This window comes from Apodemus sylvaticus, chromosome 9 (assembly GCF_947179515.1).
Source record: "Apodemus sylvaticus chromosome 9, mApoSyl1.1, whole genome shotgun sequence".
In the NCBI taxonomy this organism is placed as follows: domain Eukaryota; kingdom Metazoa; phylum Chordata; class Mammalia; order Rodentia; family Muridae; genus Apodemus; species Apodemus sylvaticus.
This window is the reverse complement of record NC_067480.1, coordinates 86,360,196-86,371,759: the sequence shown is the minus strand read 5'-3', so window position 1 is coordinate 86,371,759 and position 11,564 is coordinate 86,360,196.

Below are 11,564 nucleotides of genomic sequence, written 5' to 3'. Positions count from 1 at the left end.
AATAATTTACTCACTGAAGGAAGAGAATCACTCTGTTAACATAAAGGATTGAGTGAAGGTGGGGTGAACAACAAGGATTCTTTTGTAACTTTCTGCATTATAGATCAGATAATAGTGTGGGGGAAATCATATATTGCTATATAATTAATAAACCATACTATAATATAGTTTAATCTTCAGAACATGACTTTTGGGAGGGCATCGTGATTATTGTTTCCATTTAAGGATGAACAGTTTGAATTCAGGGTCAGCAATATATTCACTGTGTTATCTTATGTTCTGTTAAAAAGAAATACATATTCAATAAATATGATGTTCCTGTTGTATGTTCCATTATGTGCTGGTGACATGGCATGCACTGTGTTTTATATATTTACAATTTCTAACATTTCTCTTTGAATACCACTTAGAAAAAAATAGTCATCAAAATCTACTAGATTACATGTTTGTCAGGTGTTTTTTACCTGAACCCCAAAGTAATAGTAATCTTACCATTTGAAAATGTGTTCTGAAAGCCCCAAGAAGCATGCTGCATAGGTGGCCATACTCCAGATTGTTTATCATGATATGTAGGAAATGCCAACATGTAGCCATTTTACTATTTGTTTGTTTCAGAAAATTCCAAAGAAAATACCATTCTACTTTTTCTGGTTTTAGCTTAACACATCTGTGCTAACTAATAAGCACTTTTGGAATTAGACAGTGATCAAGTATTAGAAGCAAACGAAGGTTCCACAGTCACTAATAGATTGCAAAAGAGGAAAAGATTAGGAAGCTATTTGCTATCCTTACACCTACCTGACGGGACCTGAAATCAAAATAGAGGATTTAGTGAAATTCTAAAGCACATTCAGGACACAATGCAAAGAGGATTTACCTTACTAAGATATCTGAGTCACTGGTGCTTTTGCCAGCAGCTAAATGTTTAAAGCCACATCTTAACACCGGCATTGATCTTTGATAACAGGTTGGATTTGTGAGTCTTTGTGGTATGGACAAAGGTGATGAAGGCATATGCCATACGGAGGCATAACCGTACAGTATTTATAGACCAAGGGTAAACAGATGAGTGAGAAACAGTAGACCCTTGCATACACTGGAACTGCAGAGAGAAAACCTGTGTTAGTCAGGGTTTAACGAGAAAAGTCACTAGGGATAGTGATGTGTGCCTTATGATTTAATATGAGGAACTGGCTTATTAACTGACCAGAAACCTACAGAAGACCACAAGGAGGCAGCTGCTCTCAGCCACAAGCTGAGAAATGTTCTCTGCAAGTGTAGGAGGTCAGGAAGGGAGACAGCAGGGTTCAGAGAGAACAACTGCAGGTATCGGAGACCAAACCCTAGAAAACCAGAGTTTCAATAGCCCTCACCTTGAAAGTTCACCGACCTTGTGGTTTACAGCAACTCCCCCCCCCGCCCCCCTTCTTCACACAAGGCTGATCAACCAGTTCTTTACCTGGCCGAACACCTGGGATGGTCTGGGCAGAACCAGCATTCGAGTCAACTTCCGCCCCATGACCTTTCCTCCTTCCATGCTTTTAGGATCCCCTCAGCCCCTCCCTACTTCCTCTTACCGAAGTGTTCAAAACCAGATGTTTTACGTTTCATTAAAGAGACCTTGACACAGAACACCCCGTTTGCTTGGCCTCGCTCTTCTTTCCTGCCTGTTCTCCCTTTCAGGCTTGGGTCTTCCTTGGCTCCCTGAATTACTAGGCCCTGCGGGTCGGGACATGCAGGTACATCCACCCTGTGGTGTCTATAGAGAGAAGGTTTTTCAGCTCCTCTGAGAGGGTCAAATGGCTCATTCAGGGTAACCTCTCATTTGCTTAAAGACAACCGAATAAGAACTTTAGTTATAAGCTCCTCAGCATGATTCACTTTGTGTGCGTCCATGCATGCTAGAACATGTGTTTGTATGTCTGTCTTTGTATCTGTATGCATGCCACACAACTGACTGTTTTTATCTTTCTACTGTAATCTCAAGTGACTAACCCTGGAGGCCATCTCACTGGACATACACAGTATTAGCAGCCAGAGGATGCTTTCATATTCTTGGATAGAGGAAAGCACAAGACCCAGAGACTCAACACTTGCCTGTGTTTTCTATCCAACATGATAGCCCCACATGTAGAAACAATAAATATATATTTGGGGGTAGAAAATTTGAGGAAGAATGACATTGAAACGAATTCAAACTGTTTACCTCCAAGGTATTTGGAAATGTTCTTTCTTAAAACCAATCATTAAAAAATACTCTTATTCTCAGAGGTCCATTAATGAACCTTGTGCAACTGGGTTTTGTAAGAATGTGATAGAATCTAGCCATGCCTCAGGCTAGATTCATCTTCCCATAGATACTCGATATGTCGAGTTCCCCTGTTGAGATGTTACAGGCAGTTATACCAGGATTTCTCACTAGGGAAACCAGTTCACATCCCCTGCTTCCTCTGGTCTTTCTGCCTGGGGACCAGAGAGCCTGGCTGCAAGATTTTGCAAGAACTTCCCATCATCAGAGAGCTATAAGATCAGGCCTCCACCTCTACCCACCACAGCGTCTGTCTCTGGTTATGGGTCCTGAACTCTCCTTAAAGCCCTCACTATGGTCTTGCCTCTGCCATTCTGTCACAGCATTGATCGTTTTTCTAATAAACTATCGATTCCTCATGATCCTTCTAGAGATTTTCTGGAGAACTCTGCCCCATCTAAAATCTATAAGTTTGGATAGCAACAACATCCTTCATGACACAGAGTATGTACAATTTTGCCTTTCAGCCTCAAAACTGAATTAAAGAATGTACAAGCAACTAGATTCAATTTATTCTTCTTCTTTTTTTTTTACTTTAAATTTTTGTTTTTTAGGAAGAGGCAAGAATAGCTTTTCACATATTAATGGGAATATGGTATGATATTTTGTTAAATGTATAATTGTTTCATGATTCTAACAATGTAATTAGTATATTCATCACCTTAAAGTCTGATCATTTCTTTATGACAAAGACATAAAAAGTTACTTTAAAAGGTAGGTTTAAAAGGTTAATTTCATAGAAATTGAGAGAAGAGCAGATATTCCACAGCTAAGGAGTATTGAGGTTAAGGATATGAAGTTGTTTAAACAATATAACACTAACCAATAAGTTGTAGTTTTTTGGTTTGTTTTGGCTTGGTTTTTTGGATTTGTTTTTTTCGAGACAGGGTTTCTGTGTATAGCCCTGACTGTCCTGGAGCTTACTCTGTAGACCAGGATGGCCTTGAACTCAGAAATCCGCCTGTCTCTGCCTCCCAGAGTGCTGGGATTACAGGTGTGCACCACCACTGCCTGGCAAGTTGTAGGGTTTTATAGCTTCATTTTTGAGTTGTTTCTGAGGATTTGACTATAAAGTATTTACTAATGCCGGCTTCCAGAGATCAAGCTATTCCTAGACCTGTGCAAATATTCTCTTTGCTAGTTTTCTTTGACATGAATGTCATAACCTCCGAGAGCAGAGAGGTCTTCCTTGGCATTTTTCTCTGAGAAGTGACTTTTTCTGACACTTTTGTCTGAAAGTCCTAGTCATCTTTACCATCTGATCTCTGACCTCTGCTCCTCAGCTCAATAAGATCAACACTCAGCTTATGTTTAATTTCCTATACGGCATGAATAGAAAATGGCTTCCATGCAATAGAGTAGCCCTAAACAAAGCCATAATGGCTATGGCAAAAGGAAACACCATGCAAACATGACGTGGGATGCTCACCTCATAATATTTACAAAACTTATCTCAAACTGAGTCAAATGTTAAAATAAGAGCTAACAAAGGATGGCTGAACTTAGCTGTAGTCTGTTGGATGTGATATCAAAAGCATAGGAAGCATTAAAATATTGGAAAATACTGACATGAATATTAAAAATCTGTGCCTCGAAGTACAGTACAAAGAAACGAGTGGTTGCACAGTGAAAGAATATTTTCTATAATGTGATTTTATGAATAACTGATCTCCTGAATATACATAGATCTCCAGTTCAATAACAAAGCAAAAGAATGACTGTCCCTTTTAAAAAGCAGACAAAGGAGATGGATAGATGACTCAGAGGTCAATGTTACCTACTGCTCTTGCAGTTGGATTCTGTTCCCAGCACCCATATGGCAGCTCACCATGGTAACTACAGTTCCAGTGAATCTGATGCTCTCCTCTGGCTTCTGCAGGCACCAAGCATGCACGCTGTCTGTATACATACATAGATTAAAAAGAAACCTAAAACAATAAAAAATAAAAAGTGGACAAAATTTGTGAGGAAGTGAATCTCGGAGGGGTTCCAAAGAATAGAAGTGACTATCACCAAAATACATTGTATGCATGTGTGAAATTTGCAAGGAATTGATCAAGGTTTTAAAAAATAAGTTTGCTAAGGACTTTAATAGATTTCTCCAAGGAAATTCCTGTAGGTGACCAAAAGCACTCATGAAGATAATTACCACCAACACTCCCCAGTTTATAAGTGAATGCAAACAGATTCCGAGCAGTATTTCATTTCATTCCTATAAGAATGTCTGTTACATAAGTTTAAAAGAAAGGAAATGAAGAAATGGCTAAAAAGGGGGGAATTTGGCACCTTGTGCATTTCCAGTAGGAACTTACTGGGGTTCATTTGTTATGGAGAGCAATCTAGGTCCTGCACAAAACTCAATGTGATTACCATATTATCTAGCAGTTCCAATTCTACTTGTATAAGTTTAGTTTTTTTTTTTTTGTTTCAAAAAGGTGAATGCAAGGGTTCAAACAAATAACAATTTCCATTTTCATGAGTCTCCTCAGCCTATATTTTGCATACTGACATTGTGATAGTATTTAGAGATTAGACAAGGGAATCACTGCACGGTCCTCATGCTGGACTGTATGTCTTGATAAGAAGAGACCATAGATTCTCATCCCTGTCCCACTATTATATTAGAAGGTAGGCACTATCTTCAACACACCCCTCAATGGAGGCTCCCATGTTAGTCCTTGACACTTCACTACATCTAAAACTGAAATTTTTCTATTGGGCCTTTAGGATGTAATTTTCTTTTAGCAATCTGATATAATGACACTTGTCATAGTGGCATTATTCATTAAAGTTGAAAGACAGAAGCAATCCATGTTTCTATCTACTGAAAAAAACCGTGGCATATATATATATATATATATATATATATATATATATATATATATATATATATATATATATATATATCTCACATATACCACCATATAATCCATATATATACATACATATATATATATACCATATGTGTATATATACATATATGCCACACTATTTCATTGTACACACACACACACACCCACACACACACACACTGAAATATTTTACCTAAAATAGGAAAGTAATATTAGTGAAGGCTACAAAATGGAACTAGCAGACATTGTGCAAAAGGCAATGAGCAAGTCACAAAGGACAAATACTGTACGCTTCTATTTGTAGGAGATTCTTAGAGGACTTACATGTACAGAGATGGGTATTGTTTGGAGATGGTGGTGACCAGAGGGTTAGGGTTAGGGGTTAGGGATTAGGGGTTAGGGTTAGTGTTAGGGATTAGGGATTAGGAGTTAGGGTTAGGGTTAGGGATTAGGGGTTAGGGGTTAGGGGTTAGGGTTAGGGTTAGGGTTAGATTACTGGAGGCCGGGCAGAGTGGAAAAAGACTGTCCCTGTGCACAGAGTTTCAACCAAGGAGAATGCAAAATTTCCTGGAGGTGTACCATGATGTTGGTTGCACAACAAAATCAACACATAAAGGCCACATAACTGTATATCTAAACATATAATTGATATAATCAATATAGTGCTTTTCACATTTTACTCTAGTTATGAATTAAGGGAAGAACCTGGCATATAATACAGTCTATAGTCTAAGTGTGGGTAGTTTGTTAATATTTTTATTGCTCTTTTAAACTTTTTATTTTTATGTATATGGGTGTTTTGATTACATTTATGTTGGTACACTACTTGTGCGCCTGGTGCCTGCAGAGATCAGAAGAGGCTTTCAGATCCTCTGGTATTGGACTTACAGATGATTGTATGCTGCCATGTAGGTGCTAGGAACCAACCCCAGGTCCTCTGAAAGAGCAGCTGGTGTTCTTAACTGATGAGCCATCAATCCGGCCTCTATTGTATCGATCTTATACTATCTCCCATTGCTGCTATTTTGAATGAATAAATGGAATCACAGAAGAAGGCAGGGCTAGATCCTTTAGAAGACTGTACATTTAGGTGAGCTGAATTTTTATTCTAAAGCCTGCAAAGATCTGTATAGGAATTTTAACTAGGTTATTATTGAGAAGACTCACACTTCATAGCGTAGCTGCAGTGTGTAGGCTGCTTTTTATGGACATGAGAGTGAAGATAAGAGTTAAGAAATTATTATAGGAATGTTAGAAGAATTCTAAGCCTTTAAGCTTATCGGCTTAGGTACAGCTTGGAGATAGCAGTGATGGAGAGGATGTGATCATATTTTGAAAGAATGACTTGTAGAAAGTGAATTTTATCTTTAGAAAGAGATCTGGCCATAAATTGTATTTGTTGTGGGAAATCTGCTCTCTTCCACAATGGAATTTGTTGTGCTGAAGATTTTTTAAAAATAGAATATCTTTTGTTTTTCTTTGGCACTTTCATACATACATATCACTCTCAAATTTTTCCTCTCAACCCCCAAGCACCCCAACACATCTTTTCCCTTGTTTTTCACTCTTTTGATCCTCTGTAATTTTATGACTGAAAAACACAGATAAAATGTGAAACATGAAAGAAATTGAAGTTCGAGAATTCTCATGGACCAATACTAGAATGTTGCATGCACTCTGGCTTTTGAGCACATGAGAATATCTTTTATGACATCACTGATGATCAACCTTAATTGTCAACTAGGTATCACTGGGAAAAGGGAAGCTTAACTGCGGGGTGGGATGCTTTAATCAGATTGATTTGTGGCCACTTCTGTGACGCATTTTTTTTAAATTGCTAACTGATGTTGGAGAGTCCATCCCATTGTGGGCAGTGCCCTTTCTTGGGAGATGAGCTTGAGATATATAGGGAAGGTCTGAGGAAGCAAGCCAGCAAACGACCTTACTCCATATTTGCTTTGTTTCAGTTTTGCTTCAGACTTCTTCAAGCTTCTTCGTTGGAAGTCATGATGACAATAAGAAGCTGGATAAACCCTTTCCTTTATACCAGGGTGTTTAACACAGCTTAACAGAGCAACAGGATGCATACTTGCACTATGGTGCGTGTGTGTGTGTGTGTGTGTGTGTGTGTGTGTGTGTGTGTGTGCATGTACTGGGCTGGCATGTGCATGTAGAGGACAGAGAACTACTTTTAGCATCAGTTCTTGTCTTAACCCCTATGAGTCTTGGTAGCAAGGTCAGATTGCCAGACTTGCAAGTCTTCTACTCTGCAAGGCAATTCATTGGCTCTTGGCTGTCAAATTTATCACTGAGGAAGATATTCTCAGCTTTTAGAAATATTTTTATTTATTTTTTGTTATATTTATTTATTAACTTTACAACTCAGTATCAGCCCTTCCTTTCCTCCCCTTCATGCAAGTCCTCCCTCCATTCTCCTTAGGAGGGGAAAACACATCTGTATATCAAACCCCTAGCCTGAACCCTACCACCCACCACAAGACCCCACCCTTCACCCCACACATCAAGTTGCTGGAGGACTAGGCACATTCTCTCCAACTGAGTTCAGACAAGGCGGGATTCACAGATAGGCAGGCAGGTAACAGGTTCAGGGGCAGCCCCTGCTCTGCTTGTTTGAGGGACCTGCATGAAGACCAAGCTTCTCATCTGCTGTATATGTTCAGGAGCCTAGATCCAGTCCCTGCTTGCTCTTTTGTTGGTGATTCGGTCTTTGAAAGCCCCAAAGGGTTTAGATTAGTTGAATCTGTTTTCCTGTGGAATACCTGTCCTATTTGTGTCCCTCAATCTTTCTCTCCCAATTCTTCCTTAGGACTCCTCAAGCGCCATATAATGTTTGCATGTGAGTCTCTGCATCATTTTCCATTGGCTGGATGGAGCCTTCAGAGGACATTTATGCTCGTTTCCTGACTACAAGCATAATGGAGTATCATAAATGTGTCAGGGATTGGTTCTTGCCCATGGAATAGGTCGTAATTTAGGAAGTCATTGGTTAGCCATTCCCTCAAATTCTGCTTTGTTTGTTCCTGCACATCTTGTAGACAGGACACATTTTGGGTCAAAGGCTTTGTAAGTGGATTGCTGTCCTATCCTTCCACTGGGAGTCTTGCCTGTCTACAAGAAGTGGCCATTTCAGGACCCATACCCACCACTGCTAGGAATCTCAGCTAGAGTTGCTTCCTTAGACCCTCTGGGGCCTCTCCCCATCCCAGGCAGGTATCTGCCACATCCTAGATCTCCTTTCTCTTTCCTCTGCTCTCCTCCACGACCCGCCCCCACGTCCCATCCCTCCCCATCTCCTCTTCCAATCAGGTCACTCCTTCTATCAACTTCTGACACCTATTTTGTTTCCCCTTCTGAAAAAGATTCAACCATCTTCCCTTGGGACTCCTTGTTATTTGGCTTCTTGAGTCTTTTGATTATAGCATGGTTATCCTGTACTTCATGACTAATATGCCCTTAAAAGTGAGTACATACACTCATGTCCTTTTGTATCTGGGTTACCTCACTCAGGATGATATTTTCTAGTTCCATCCTTTTGCCTAGGAAACAAATGATGCCCTTGTTTTGAATCGCTGAATATTATTCCATTGTGTACATATACAACATTTCTGTATCAGTGATTTCAGTTGAAGAACATCTAGAGTGTTTCCAGTCTCTGGCTGTTACCAATAAAGCTGCTTTGAATATAACTGAGCAAGTATCTCTGTGGGATGGTGGAACATCTTTTGGCTATATGCCCAGGAGTGGTATAGCTGGGCCTTGAGGTAGAACCATTCTCAATTTTCTGAGAAACTGCCAAATTGACTTCCAAAGTGGTTGTACAAGTTTGCACTTTAACCAGCAGTGGAGGAGTGTTCCCCTTGCTCCATAACCTTGCCAGCATGTGCTGTCCTTTTAGTTTTAATCTTAGTCATTTTGATGGGTGTAAGGTGGAATCTCAGAGTTGTTTTGATTTGCATTTCCCTGCTCACTAAGTATATTGAACAATACTTTATGAGAATGGCCATTTGAGATTCCTCTGTTAAGATTTCTCTGTTTAGCTCTGTACCCCATTTTTAAATGTGGGCTATTTGGATTGTCTGTGTTTAACTTCTTGAGTTCTTTATATATTTTGGATTAAATGTAGAGTTAATGGAGATCTTTCCCCAATCTGTAGGTGGTTGTTTTGTCCTGATGATCGTATCCTTTGACTTCCAGAAGATTTTTAGTTTTATGAGGTCCTGTTTATTAATTATTGACCATAGTGCCTGAGTCATTGGTGTTCTGTTCAGGAAATCTCCCATACTGACTAGTTCAAGGTTATTTCTTACTTTCTGTCAGTGAGAACCTTGGGGTGAATCTCTGCTGCCCTTGGCCTGATAGGCATGTGGAGAGGTTAGGAGGTCCAGGGAGTTGGACTGCATGCAACTGGCTCTGCTTGACCTTGGACCAATGATTTAACTTCTTAGATCTCACCTCATGGAGGTGAGAACCACTCCAAGAGTCTTGTAGCTTTGAAATGTGTCTCTGATGGAGATTTTCCCCCAGCCTCATTGTGGTTAGGAAGCCGTGAAGCGTTAGGTTGGGATATATACACACTCGGGACTCAACTTTCAGCCTTACACAGAAGTAACATTTAAGCTCGATGGCTTAGAAATATTTTAAAAGACTCCCCCACCCACCCACCCACCCACCCACCCACCCACACACACCTCTCACATTTTCTTTGATTTTTCAAAAATCTTCCTCTTTTTCCTTTCTTACCTGTAGGTGGTGCTCTTAGCCCAGGAATTCTCTTTTCCTCTTTGACATGATACTCATTTTTGAAATCCTCTGCTCATAAGCACTGTTAGAAAAATCATGTCTGATAATCTATTTAGGCATTCCTAATGCCATCGTTTGGAGCATGTTCTGTTGGTAACTGCACATGAACTGTTTGTTGTACACATGGTTGCTAAGATGGTCAGTTTATTAAAATTGCAATTAAGATGGGATTAATGTTGAATTATATTGTATAAACCCATCCTTGATTCACCCTGGCTCATTTTAACATACTAATCTTTCTTGACCTGTGTCATCTCACTTCAAGTTTTGTATTGTGTTGAGTTATTACTATTTATCATGAGACCAAGCTATGAAATAGGGTCTGTTTCATACACTAATAATAACTTGGAAATACTTTAAAAGGGAAGTGCAGAAATCAATAATTTGTTTCTTGATGATTTTTTATTATGAAATCAGAGGCAAACTGTTTTCATTTTAATGTGTTTTTCTTTTATTAGTAATTTTTATTATATTTTGTAATTGTTAAATTCTAATATTAGAACTTCAAAAAAGAAAAAGAAAAAGAAAGGATTGTCTTCTATTTTGCTGCTGTGACTTTTGGTTTTTTGAGACAAGTTCTTCTTGTTGCCTTAAACCTCAGTGGGGGATAATAGATTCATACCCTAAACATGACCTCTTCTCTCTCTTAAATTTGGCACAGTTGCAAAGACAATAACCTTTTGTACCCGTGCAGACAGCTTTGCTGTCCAATCTTCCTGTGATGTTAAGCTTCACCCACAGTTGCTTAGAGGGGTACAAGACCAGAGAAATGTGGTGCTGTCCTTAGGTTGCATGAATCATTATTCTTGGACTTCAAGCATTTCTTTCTTAACTGTCCCTCAGATGTCAGTCTTGTTAGACCATATGGTCATCAGAGCAATATTAGTGACAATTTTCTGCCAGAGAGAATAAATCATTACTCAGACATTAAGTATTGATGGACACAAAGCAGCCATTCTCTGACAAGCTCCTTTTGATTTAAGGCAATTATGCTTTTAAAAATACTCCTCATGATTATAAATATACCTGGAAAAAGCTGAGTATGAAAGTGATTGTTTTAACATATTTCTATAGCCACCAAGAGAGTCATTACTAATTTTGAGATTAACTGCAGGGTGATATTTACATTGTCACCATACACTGAGTAGTGTTTTCTGTTTAAAGAAAAGATCACAGAGATCCACTAAACTATTTAGTAGAGAGACTGAAATGATGTTTATGCTGCCTTTCATAGAGGAATTTTAGTCTAGCATCATGGCTGCTCTGGCAAGGGATTACACTCAAAGATGTGATCTGGCAAAATGACACACCCTGGATTATAGTGTGATCTGAGTTAAATATAGACTTACCATTAGCACATACTTTCAGTCCTTAATGATGAATGTAAGGTTTAGTTTATAGAAGGAAGAAGCCATGTTTGAATGTGCTATCTAACTGAGGAACAGACAAATTGATGAATCAAAGGACTGGACAGAATGAGTCAGATATAGGCCTAAGCCCAGCTTTTACAAGGACAAACAGGAAAGAGAGGCTACTTAAAGAGCAGTGAGGGAGAGGCTCAGATAATTGTGTTCAGTTCAGTT